Source organism: Bos indicus, chromosome 7 (assembly GCF_029378745.1).
Source record: "Bos indicus isolate NIAB-ARS_2022 breed Sahiwal x Tharparkar chromosome 7, NIAB-ARS_B.indTharparkar_mat_pri_1.0, whole genome shotgun sequence".
Classification (NCBI taxonomy): Eukaryota; Metazoa; Chordata; class Mammalia; order Artiodactyla; family Bovidae; genus Bos; species Bos indicus.
The window spans coordinates 109,567,322-109,580,708 of record NC_091766.1 but is presented as its reverse complement, the minus strand read 5'-3'; positions in this window follow the sequence as shown (position 1 = coordinate 109,580,708).

Below are 13,387 nucleotides of genomic sequence, written 5' to 3'. Positions count from 1 at the left end.
AGGTGTTCTTGTATTCACATCTCTTTAAGAATTTTCCACAGTTCATTGCGATTCACACAGTCAAAGGCTTTGGTATAGTCAATAAAACAGAAACAGATGTTTTTCTGGAACTCTCTTGCTTTTTCAATGATCCAACATATGTTGGCAATTTGATATCTGGTTCCTCTGCCTTTTCAAAATCGAGCTTGAACGTATGGAAGTTCATGGTCCATGTACTGTTGAAGCCTGGCTTAGAGAATTTTGACCATTACTTTGCTAGCATGGAAAAGAAATGCAAAAAAGCAAAATGGCTGTCTGGGGAGCCCTTACAAATAGCTGTGAAAAGAAGAGAAGTGAAAAGCAAAGGAGAAAAGGAAAGGTATAAGCATCTGAATGCAGAGTTCCAAAGAATAGCAAGAAGAGATAAGAAAGCCTTCCTCAGCGATCAATGCAAAGAAATAGAGGAAAACAACAGAATGGGAAAGACTAGAGATCTCTTCAAGAAAATTAGAGATACCAAGAGAACATTTCATACAAAGATGGGCTCGAGAAAGGACAGAAATGATATGGACCTAACAGAAGCAGAAGATATTAAGAAGAGGTGGCAAGAATACACAGAAGAACTGTACAAAAAGATCTTCACGACCCAGATAATCGCGATGGTGTGATCACTGACCTAGAGCCAGACATCCTGGAATGTGAAGTCAAGTGGGCCTTAGAAAGCATCACTACGAACAAAGCTAGTGGAGGTGATGGAATTCCAGTTGAGCTATTTCAAATCCTGAAAGATGATGCTGTGAAAGTGCTGCACTCAATATGCCAGCAAATTTGGAAAACTCAGCAGTGGCCACAGGACTGGAAAAGGTCAGTTTTCATTCCAATCCCAAAGAAAGGCAATGCCAAAAAATACTCAAACTACTGCACAATTGCACTCATCTCACATGCTAGTAAAGTCATGCTCAAAATTCTCCAAGCCAGGCTTCAGCAATATGTGAACCGTGAACTTCCTGATGTTCAAGCTGGTTTTAGAAAAGGCAGAGGAACCAGAGATCAAATTGCCAACATCCGCTGGATCATGGAGAAAGCAAGAGAGTTCCACAAAAACATCTATTTCTGTTTTATTGACTATGCCAAAGCCTTTGACTGTGTGGATCACAATCAGCTATGGAAAATTCTTCAAGAGATGGGAATACCAGACCACCTGACCTGCTTCTTGAGAAATTTGTATGCAGGTCAGGAAGCAACAGTTAGAACTGGACATGGAACAACAAACTGGTTCCAAATAGGAAAAGGAGTCCATCAAGGCTGTATATTGTCACCCTGCTTATTTAACTTCTATGCAGAGTACATCATGAGAAATGCTGGACTGGAAGAAACACAAGCTGGAATCAAGATTGCCAGGAGAAATATCAATAACCTCAGATATGCAGATGACACCACCCTTATGGCAGAAAGTGCAGAGGAACTCAAAATCCTCTTAATGAAAGTGAAAGTGGAGAGTGAAAAAGTTGGCTTAAAGCTCAACATTCAGAAAATGAAGATCATGGCATCCAGTTCCATCACTTCATGGGAAATAGATGGGGAAACAGTGGAGACAGTGGCTGACTTTATTTTTTTGGGCTCCAAAATCACTGCAGATGGTGACTGCAGCCATGAAATTAAAAGACGCTTACTCCTTGGAAGGAAAGTTATGACCAACCTAGATAGCATATTCAAAAGCAGAAGCATTACTTTGCCAACAAAGGTCCGTCTAGTCAAGGCTATGGTTTTTCCCATGGTCATGTATGGATGTGAGAGTTGGACTTTGAAGAAGGCTGAGCACCGAAGAATTGATGCTTTTGCACTGTGGTGTTGGAGAAGACTCTTGAGAGTCCCTTGGACTGCAAGGAGATCCAAACAGTCCATTCTGAAGGAGATCAGCCCTGGGATTTCTTTGGAAGGAATGATGCTAAAGCTGAAACTCCAGTAACTGGCCGCCTCATGTGATGATTTGACTCATTGGAAAAGACTCTGATGCTGTGAAGGATTGGGGGCAGGAGGAAAAGGGGATGACAGAGAATGAGATGGCTGGATGGCATCACTGACTCTATGGACGTGAGTCTGAGTGAACTCTGAGAGTTGGTGATGGACAGGGAGGCCTGGCGTGCTGCGATTCATGGGGTCGCAAAGAGTCGGACACGAATGAGGGACTGAAATGAACTGAACTGAACTTGAACATTCTTTGCCATTGACTTTCTTTGGGATTGGAATGAAAACTGACCTTTTCTAGTCACGTGGCCACTGCTGAGTTTTCCAAATTTGCTGGCATATTGAGTGCAGCACTTTCACAGCATCATCTTTCAGCATTTGAAATAGCTCAACTGGAATTCCATCACCTCCACTAGCTTTGTTTGTAATGATGCTTCCTAAGGCCCACTTGACTTAGCATTCTAGGATATCTGGGTCTAGGTGAGTGATCATGCCATCGTGATTATCTCAGTCATGAAGATCTTTTTTGTACAGTTCTTCTGTGTATTCTTGCCACCTCTTTTTAATATCTTCTGCTTCTGTTAGGTCCATACCATTTCTGTCCTTTATTGTGCCCATATTTGCATGAAATGGTCCCTTGGTATTTCTCACTTTCTTGAAGAGATCTCTAGCCTTTCCAGTCCTATTTTTTCCTCTATTTCTTTGCATTGATCACTGAGGAAGGCTTAAGAAAACCACAATCACAGAAAACTAACCAATCTGATCACATAGCCCCCAGCCTTGTCTAACTCATTGAAAGATGGCCACCCAAGGCAGATTGGTCATGGTGGAGAGTTCTGACAAAATGTAGTCCGCTGGAGAAGGGAATGGCAAACCACTTCAGGATTCTTGCCTTGAGAACCCCACAAACAATATGAAAAGGCAAAATGATAGGCCGATGCTGTAAAGAGCAATGTTGCGTAGGAACCTGGAATGTTAGGTCCATGAATCAAGGCAAATTGGAAGTGGTCAAACAGGAGATGGCAAGAGTGAACATTGACATTTTTAGGAATTAGCAAACTAAAATGGACTAGATTGGGTGAATTTAACTCAGATGACCATTATATCTACTACTGTGGGCAAGAATCCCTTAGAAGAATTGGAGTAGCCATCATAGTCAACAAAAGAGTCCAAAATGCAGTACTTGGATGCAATCTCAAAAACAACAGAATGATCTCTGTTCGTTTCCAAGGCAAACCATTCAGTATCACAGTAATCTAAGTCTATGCCCCAACCAGTAATGTTGAAGAAGCTGAAGCTTAACAGTCTATGAAGACCTACAAGACCTTCTAGAACTAACACCCAAAAAAGATGTCCTTTTTGTTATAGAGGACTGGAATTCAAAAGTAGGAAGTCAAGAAATACCTGGAGTAACAGGCAAATTTAGCCTTGGAGTATAGCATGAAGCAGGGCAAAGGCTAACACTGTTTTTCCAAGAGAATGCACTGGTCATAGCAAACACCCTCTTCCAAGAACACAGGAGAAGACTCCACACATGGACATCACCAGATGGTCAACACTGAAATCAGATTGATTATATTCTTTGCAGCCAAAGATGGAGGAGCTCTATACAGTCAGCAAAGATAAGACAGGAGCTGACTGTAGCTAAGATCATGAACTCCTTATTGCCAAATTCAGACTGAAATTCAAGAAAGTAGGGAAAACCACTAGACCATTCAGGTATGACCTAAATCAAATCCCTTATGATTATACAGTGGAAGTGAGTAATAGATTTAAGGGACTAGATCTGATAGACAGAATGCCTGATGAACTATGGATGGTGGTTTGTGACATTGTACAGGAGACAGGGATCAAGACCATCCCCAAGAAAAAGAAATGCAAAAAGGCAAAATGGTTGTCTGAGGAGGACTTACAAATAGCTGTGAAAAGAAGAGAAGTGAAAGGCAAAGGAGAAAAGGAACGATATACCCATTTGAATGCAGAGTTCCAAAGAATAGCAAAGAGAGATAAGAAAGCCAACCTCAGTGATCAATGCAAAGAAATAGAGGAAAACAATAGAATGAGATATCTCTTCAAGAAAAGTAAAGTCTACAAATAATAAATGCTGGAGAGGGTGTGGAGAAAAGGGAACCCTCTTACACTGTTGGTGGGAATGCAAACTAGTACAGCCACTATGGAGAACAGTGTGGAGATTGCTTAAAAAACTGGAAATAGAACTGCCTTATGATCCAGCAATCCCACTGCTGGGCATACACACTGAGGAAACCAGAAGGGAAAGAGACACGTGTACCCCAATGTTCATCACAGCACTGTTTATAACAGCCAGGACATGGAAGCAACCTAGATGTCCATCAGCAGATGAATGGATAAGAAAGCTGTGGTACATATACACAATGGAGTATTACTCAGCCATTAAAAAGAAAACATTTGAATCAGTTCTAATGAGGTGGATGAAACTGGAGCCTATTATACAGAGTGAAATAAGCCAGAAGGAAAAACACCAATACAGTATAATAATGCATATATATGGAATTTAGAAAGATGGTAACAATAACCCTGTGTACGAGACAGCAAAAGAGACACTGATATATAGAACAGTCTTATGGATTCTATGGGAGAGGGAGAGGGTGGGAAGATTTGGGAGAATGGCATTGAAGCATGTAAAATATCATGTATGAAACGAGATGCCAGTCCAGGTTCGATGCACGATACTGGATGCTTGGGGCTAGTGCAGTGGGACGACCCAGAGGGATGGTATGGGGAGGGAGGAGGGAGGAGGGTTCAGGATGGGGAACACATGTATACCTGTGGTGGATTCATTTTGATATTTGGCAAAACTAATACAATTATGTAAAGTTTAAAAATAAAATAAAATTTAAAAAATAAAAAAATAAATAAAAGCAAAAAAAAAGAAAAGAAAAGTAGGGACACCAAGGGAACATTCCATGCAAACATGGGCACAATAAAGGACAGAAATGGTATGGACCTAACAGAAGCAAAAGATATTAAGAAAAGGTGGCAAGAATGCACAGAAGAACTGTACAAAAATCTTCATGACCCAGATAATCACGATGGTGTGATCACTCACCTAGAGCCAGTCTTTGTGCCAATATCATACTATTTTGGTTATTGCAGCTTTGTAGTATAGCTTGAAATCAGGGTGCTGTTTCCTCCAGCTCTGTTTTTCTTTCTCAAGATTACTTTGGCTATTGAGGATATTTTCCATACAAATTGTAAATTTATGTTCTAATTTCATGAAAAAGTTATTGGTAATTTGAAGAATCTGTAATGAATCTGTAGATTGCCTTGGTACTATGTTCATATTTACTATGTTGATTCTGAGATGTCTCAGTGTCTCCAGATCTCTTGCCCACTTTTTAATTCGGTTGTGTATTTTCTTATTGACTTTCAAGAGTTCTTTGTATATTTCAAATATATGTTCTTAATTTGATATATATTTGTAAGTATTTCCTCCAAGTCTCTAGTTTATCTTTTGTCTTATCTTTTCAAGGTATATATTTCAATAAAAAAGCAGAAATCAGCAGCTTTATCAAAACTTGCCCTCTTTGGCTATACTATCTACATAGATATATGTCCCTGTAAACATTCCAATTTTAATTGGGATTAGATATTTTACAGAGCCATCACAAACAGAGTCTTTTCATTGTCTTTGGAAAGAGTATAATTTAGCTTGAATCTCATTCAAGAAAATGCTACATCCCAAGTTACTTAACAAAACTTTTGTACTTACCATCTATAATATTGTGGTTTATAATAAATATGTGTTTGGTCCTTATCGTTGTTCCTGGCACAGAGTTCCTAAAACCCCTGGAATTTCCTAAGGTATGAGAGCCTTTAAGGTATCTTGTTCTGTTAATGAGGTGGCTTTTGGAGCTCACCTAAGAATGGGGTCTTGTTGCCATGAGCCCCTGCCATGTGATGGGAGGATTGGAACTTGCAGTCCTGCCCCCTCACCTCTGGGGAGAGGAGATGGGCTAAGAGTTGAATCAGTTACCAATGGCCAACGATTTAATCAGTCAGGACTCATTTGATATAAAGCCTCCATAAAATTCAAAAGGACAGGATTCAGAGAGCATCCAGGCTGCTAAACACAGAGGTGCTGGGAGAGTGGTGTCCTCAGAGAAAGCACAGACGCTCCATGCCCCTTCCACACACCTTTCCCTCTGCACCTCCATCTGCCTGCTTCTGAGCTACATCCTTTTATGGTAAACCAGTGATCCAGTAAGTAAACCAGCTCTCTGTGCTCTTTGAGCTGCTCCAGCAAATTAACCCAACCCAAGGAGAAGGTCACAGGCACCCCCAACCTGTCGATGATCGGTGAGAAAAGCAGGTAACAACCTTGGCTTTGGACTGGTGTCTACATGTAGATGTGTGTGGTGCAGAGGGTAGGCTTGTGGGGTACATCCTTAACCTGTGGCATCGGATGATATTTCCAGGTGAAAAGCATCAGAATCGAGTTGAATTCTCCGATGATCTGCTGGTGTGCAAGAGTTGTTTGTTTGGTGTGGTGACCCACGTTGGAAAGGTCTTCCTCTTGACTTACAGCAGGTTGGGAATGATGTCAGTGTTGTGAATTTTCCAGTAGCTATTTTGGCAGATGTTTTAACAGAGAATGGGCCTCCTTTTTTATTCAAGGCTTGACCCTGCCAAGTTTATCTTTCCCAGGCCACAGATCTTTCTTTTCTGCTTGGCTCAGAAGTACTTCAGCCAGTCCAAAGAAGTATCTGCTCAGTAGCTGCAGCAGATCATAGTCTTTTTAAAGAAATAAAATGTACTTGAGCCCTCTGCTTCCATTGTTGGAGGCAGGAATCTTGTGACTAAACCAGTAATCAAAGAAGTTGCTATTTCAAACACATATTTTCCCTGAGCACTGGTGTCAAAGGTGGTCATGGAAAGTTTTCCTCTCTCAACAGGTTAGATCAGGCGAATAAGATTTTACAACAGCCAGAAATGGGCTTTGTTTAGCACACGCTATACTTCTGTTTACAAATAGTTTCAATAGATCCCAGGAGAGTCCATCTGGGGGTACAAAGATTCTTTAAGTAGTCTTAAAAGTCTAGGTTTGTTCTGAGGCTGTGAGCCATTCATCAAGGTAGACCTGCGGATGGCCCTTAGCCCCAGGGCTGGGTTTCAGGGCAGTTGTGGGAGTTCTGAACTCACTTTCTAGATTTGAGAATTTGATTATCAAAAGGCCTTTTCTACCCTGTAAAATTATGATCTTAACAAGCTATGTGCTTGTAGTAAATACAATTTGTGTTTTTGAGCACTTCTATGTACTAAGAGACATGCTAGGTGCTGGAGTGGGACAGAGCAGTGAATTATTTCTCACTTGAGATGTTTGGGAGGTGGTGAGAGTAAGGGGTCTGTGACGAGTCAGCCAGGGCTTCTGCTGCCTCAAGTGCTCGACAGATGTGTGACTTTGGCCAACTTATGGGTATTTTTAAGCTTCAATTTTCTCCTACTGAAAATGATATAATAATAATATATGGTGTATTAATATATTATTAATAGTTATATTGATATAATTGTTATTAAATTATATTACCATAATAATTATTTAATAGCATAAAAAATAAAATGGGGAGGATAACCCTCATGGGGTCTCAGGAAAGACTAGATGAGATAACACTTGTAACATTTATAAGTAAGATTTGTAAAGCATTTCATACAGTGTTTGGTATACATCCAACCCTCAGTAAAAATTAGCCATTATTTCAATGGAGATCATAGTCTTGTCAAAACCATAATAAACATAGTCATTAAATAAGAAACCCATGATACCTGCCAGAGATAAAGTAAAGGTGGTGATGTCTGAGATGCTGGGAAGGATTGAAGGCAAAGGGAGACGAGGCACCAAAGGGAGAAGATGACATGGTGAGACGGCGTCCCTGCCTCAATGGACGTGAATTTGAACAAACTCGAAGACGGTGGAGGAAGACGGGCCTGGTGCGCTACAGTCCATGGGTTTGCAAAGAACTTAGTGACTGAATAACACTTCTGTGAGACTTCAGGAAGGGCAGGATCAGCCTGAGAGAGCCTTGCTGAAAGCCCCTTGTGCGTGACCGTGTCTCATCCTTGCTCCGGTCCTGGGTCAGAGTAGTTACCCGATAAAAACATGCTCAGAGGACTTGCTGCTGCTGCTGCTGCTAAGTTGCTTCAGTCATGTCTGACTCTGTGCAACCCCATAGACGGCAGCCCACCAGGCTCCCCCGTCCCTGGGATTCTCCAAGCAAGAACACTGGAGTGGGTTGCCATTTCCTTCTCCAATGCATGAAAGTGCAAAGGGAAAGTGAAGTCGCTCAGTCGTGTCAGACTCTTCTGACCCCCTGGACTGCAGCCTACCAGGCTCCTCTGTCCATGGGATTTTTCAGGCAAGAGTACTGGAGTGGGGTGCCATTGCCTTCTCTGTTCGTTGTTTGTAGAATTCTTAAAATGTGAGGCTGTAAGGAAAGCTTGCTACACACATGTGAGACAGTGAAGAAAACTCCAGGGGTAGAAAGGAGATTGGAGAGGGGAAACCTTGCAGTATTTCAGGTTATTTACAGACACTGTTTCATTTAGCCTTCAGGGAGGTATGTCTTTCCTGGTTTCACAGGCAAGGAAACTGAGGCTCAGAGAGTGCATTAATATGCCATGGCACCATAGTTCAAAGCCAGGCTTGGAGCCAGTTTTCCAGGCTCCAAGGCTTATTCTTTTTGATAGGCTTTAAATAATTGATTGACTGAAATATCTAGGAAGAAATTAAAGGTTTCAGATTGATTGCATATGACTGGGAAAATGTTAACATTATTGAAAACAGAGAGGCAGTTTGCAAAAAAATACTGAATTTAGCTCTCAGTTGATTATATCTGCAAAAACAGTAGGAAACGCAAGTGCCAATATGTATGAAATAGATGTGGGTCTGGAGTTCAGAGAACAAACGAGGGCCGCACAGAAACCTCGGGAAGTCGGGGGGAAAAGGGAAAGCCTGGGGACTTCCCTGGTGGTGCAGTGGTTAGGACTCCTTGCTTCCACCGCAGGGGCCCAGGTTTGATCCCTGGTTGGGGAGCTAAGATCTCGAGGCCAAAAAAGAAGTGATGATAATAATAAAGTCATAGAAAAGGGTCAGGAAAATCCTAAAGACAAGACTAGAAATTGAAATCGGTGAAGAAGACAAAAGTTGGAGCAAAAACAGCTAACAAATGAAATAAGGAATGTATAAGTAAAAAGAAGTAGGGTCTACCAAGTGCCATGGAGCTCTAAGAGGCTCGGGTGTTGTTTGCACAGAGGTAGCAGGGAAGGAGAGAGTCAGTGGGAAGTGAAGCTAAGTGGAGGGCGGTGCCAGAGAAGCTGACAAGCCTGTGAAGGGGCGATGCGGGCTGCAGCACCGGCTCTGTTTTCCTGTGACCTTAGGAAAATCACCAAACATCTCCAGGACTCGGTTTGTAAATTTGTGAAATGAGAGGTTTAGTTGAGATGACTTCCAAAGGTCACACTCAGTGTTGACACTCTAAGCTAAGACAGAGTAAGCTTCAAAATATATAGACAAGATTAGGTACGCGAGTTTACAACATTTCTGAATGCATGCAATGTCTACTGTGCCTCCGTAATTTATTATGTCTATGTGTAGTGGGACTGGGGAGAAAGAATGATCTCCAGCATAAAATTAGAGAATTTAAGAGATGTTCACAGATAACTATAAGCTAGAAAGTTCATACCCTACAAGAAAGAATTAAGAGGCTGCCTATGAAAGCTCAGACAAAAAGAAGAAAGTTATTTTCATCCTGGAGAAGGGAGGGGAATAGTGAGGAGGGTGGAAGACCCAGCAAAGAGCTCTCAGGAGGCTTCCAGTGAAGACCCCAGTGCAGATTAAACTGAGAATTATTCAAAGCAAGGCAAACTTCGGCCCGGTGACTAGCCTGGGGCTGAGCGAGGTATAAGTCAAGTCTGAGCCATGCTACTTATGCTAACCTAACGGTCTTCATTGTTGCTCACTTTCTCAGTCATGTCCGACTCTTTGAGACCCACGGACCACAGCACATCAGGCCTCCCCTTCCATCACCAACTCCTGGAGTTTACCCAAACTCATGTCCATTGAGTCGGTGAGGCCATCCAACCATCTCATCCTCTGTCATCCCCTTCTCCTCCTGCCCTCAATCTTTCCCAGCATCAGGGTCTTTTCAAATCAGTCAGCTCTTCACATGAGGTGGCCAAAGTATTGGAGCTTCAGCTTCAAAATCAGTCCCTCCAATGAACACCCAGGACTGATCTCTTTTAGGATGGGCTGGTTGGACCTCCTTGCAGTCCAAGGGACTCTCAAGAGTCTTCTCCAACACCACAGCTCAAAAGTATCAATTCTTCGGTGCTCAGCTTTCTTTATAGTCCAACTCTCACATCCATACATGACCACTGGAAAAACCATAGCCTTGACTAGACGGACCTTTGTTGGCAAAGTAATGTCTCTGCTTTTTAATATGCTATCTAGGTTTTTCATAGATTTTCTCCCAGTGAGCAAGCATCTTTTAATTTCATGGATTTAGTCACTGTTTTAAGTAATTTTGGAGCCCCAAAAATAAAGTCTGTCACTGTTTCCATTGTTTCCCCATCTATTTCCCATGAAGTGATGGGACCAGATGCCATGATCTTCGTTTTCTGAATGTTGAGTTTTAAGCCAGCTTTTCCTCTCCTCTTTCACTTTCATCAAGAGGCTCTTTAGTTCTTCTTCACTTTCTGCCATAAGGGTGGTGTCATCTGCATATCTGAGGTTATTGATAGTTCTCCCGGAAATCTTGATTCCAGCTTGTGCTTCCTCCAGCCCAGCGTTTCTCATGATTTACTCTGCATATAAGTTAAATGAACAGGATGACAATATACAGCCTTGACGTACTCCTTTCCCAATTTTGAATCAGTCTGTTGTTCTATGTCCACTTCTAACTGTTGCTTCTTGACCTGCATATAGGTTTCTCAGGAGGCAGGTAAGGTGGTCTTGTATTCCCATCTCTTTCAGAATTTTCCAGTTTGTTGTGATCTACAGTCAAAGGCCTTAGCATAGTCAATGAAGCAGATGTTTTTCTGGAATTCTCTTGCTTTTACTTTGATTTAACAGATGTTGGTAATTTGACTTTTGGTTCCTCTGCCTTTTCTAAATCCAGCTTGTACATCTGGAAGTTCTCGGTTCATGTACTGTTGAAGCCTGGCTTGGAGAACTTTGAGCATTACTTTACTAGCGTGTGAGATGAGTGCAATTGTGAGGTAGTTTGAGCATTATTTGGCATTGCCTTTCTTTGGGGTTGAAATGAAAACTGACCTTTTCCAGTCCTGTGGCCACTGCTGAGTTTTCCAAATTTGCTGGCATATTGAGTGCAGCACTTTCACAGCATCATCTTTCAGGATTTGGAAAGAGCTCAACTGGGATTCCATCACCTCCACTAGTTTTGTTCATAGTGATGCTTCTTAAGGCCCACTTGACTTCACATTCCAGGATGTCTGGCTCTAGGTGAGTGATCACACCATCGTGGTTATCTGGGTCATGAAGATCTTTATTGAACAGTTCTTCTGTGCATTCTTGCCACCTTTTCTTAATATCTTCTGCTTCTGTTAGGTCCTTACTGTTTCTGTCATTTTTTGTGCCCATGTTTGCATGAAATATTCCTTTGGTATCTCTAATTTTCTTGAAGAGATCTCTAGTCTTTCCCATTCTGTTGTTTTCCTCTATTTCTTTGCATTGATCACTGAGGAAGGCTTTCTTATCTCTCCTTGCTATTCTTTGGAAACTCTGCATTCAGATGGGTGTATCTTTCCTTTTCTCCTTTGCCTTTCACTTCTCTTCAATTCTATTTGTAAAGTCTTCCTCAGACACCCATCTTGCCTTTTTGCATTTCTTTTTCTTGGATGGTGTTGATCCCTGCCTCCTATACAATGTCATGAACCCCCATCCATAGTTCTTCAGGCATCTGTCTACCAGATCTGGTCCCTTGAATCTGTTTGTCACTGCCACTGTATAATCCTAAGGGATTTGGTTTGGGTCATACCTGAAGGCTCTAGTGGTTCTCCCCACTTTCAATTTAAGTCTGCATTTTGCTGTAAGGAAATGATCTTGAGCAAAGCTTAAAACTGCCAGCTTCAGTTCCTTCATTTATAAAGTGCAGATACTATCCATAACTACTTCACTCATAAGGTTACTATAGGTAATATATAAGATAATGCATTTGAGTTCTTAATGATCAGGCTGTGATACTGAGTGCTCAGTAAATGTTAGTCATTACTCTTTTCCTAAAGGGCAGATATTATTAGACCGTCTACTCTGCCTAACTCTGAGAGAGCCTGTTATGGTAGGACACTGAACTAGACCATCAGCCCTAGGTCTGATTTCTGGCTTAGTATTTGGTTTGTTTCTTAATATGGTGGGCTGGTTCTGTACTGGGGTAACCCTTTAATCCTTAGCCCAGGCTCTTCACAATTTTGCCTCAGCTTTCACTTCCTGCTTGCACTGACTTTTTAGATCAGCCAGGAGTGAAAACTAAGGGTCTTCTCAGTGTTTTTCTGAGCACGTGTCCTTTCCTGGGCATATAAGTGGCTTTCTAAATTCCCTCGTGTACATAACCACTTTCAAATGCCCAAACTTTGCAAAGAAACCACCTCCCTGACTGTTCCTCCATGTCTTAGTGGGGTTTCTCACAGGGTTCAGTGAATTCTTAGCTCTTGGTAGCTGTTGGTTTTTCTGATTATTTTACTATTTTCAAGCAATGCCCACCACTTGTATCTATTTCCTTCCTAAACAGCACTACTCAGAAAATTGCCTGAGGACAGCTCTAAGGATCAAATATGGGTCTCTGTAAGAACCAAAGACCATACATAGGCAATTTTATGTAAGAAGTATATTTGTTTTGCACACATCACAGACATTGGAATAATTTGTTAAATAATGGGCAAAAATGTTTAACTTTACAGATACTTTTCTTGATCTTCATTTGTACCTACGGAAGTGTAACTTCTACCGCTGACTGTAGGTGTGGGACAACCTTCCCTTCTGGCTCTTTGGCTGGTCTCATAGCTCAACTGACACGAGACAGATTAACAGGAGAAAAGTTTTCATACGTGCAGGAGCCCCATACAATGAGCCTTAAAGGAGGGAACCAGAGCTAAAAGCTTTAAAAATGTTTAGACGAAACAAGTTATGAATAACTGGCAGGCGGAGGCGTTTGTGTAGGGGTGGTGAGTGGTGAAGGGGTGACAGGTTTATTCATACAGCTTCCTCAGCCCTAAGTGCCCTCTGCTGGCGCAGGCGGGGTGACTTTCACACAAGCAACTGGCTTTCAGCGGAACAAGGAAGGCTCTGAGTATCCTTTTGCACTAGCTGTCCCTCAAGTACCTTTAATTCAAAATAATATGCCAGCATCACATATTTGGGGGGGACATATTCTGAACTTCCTCACCACAA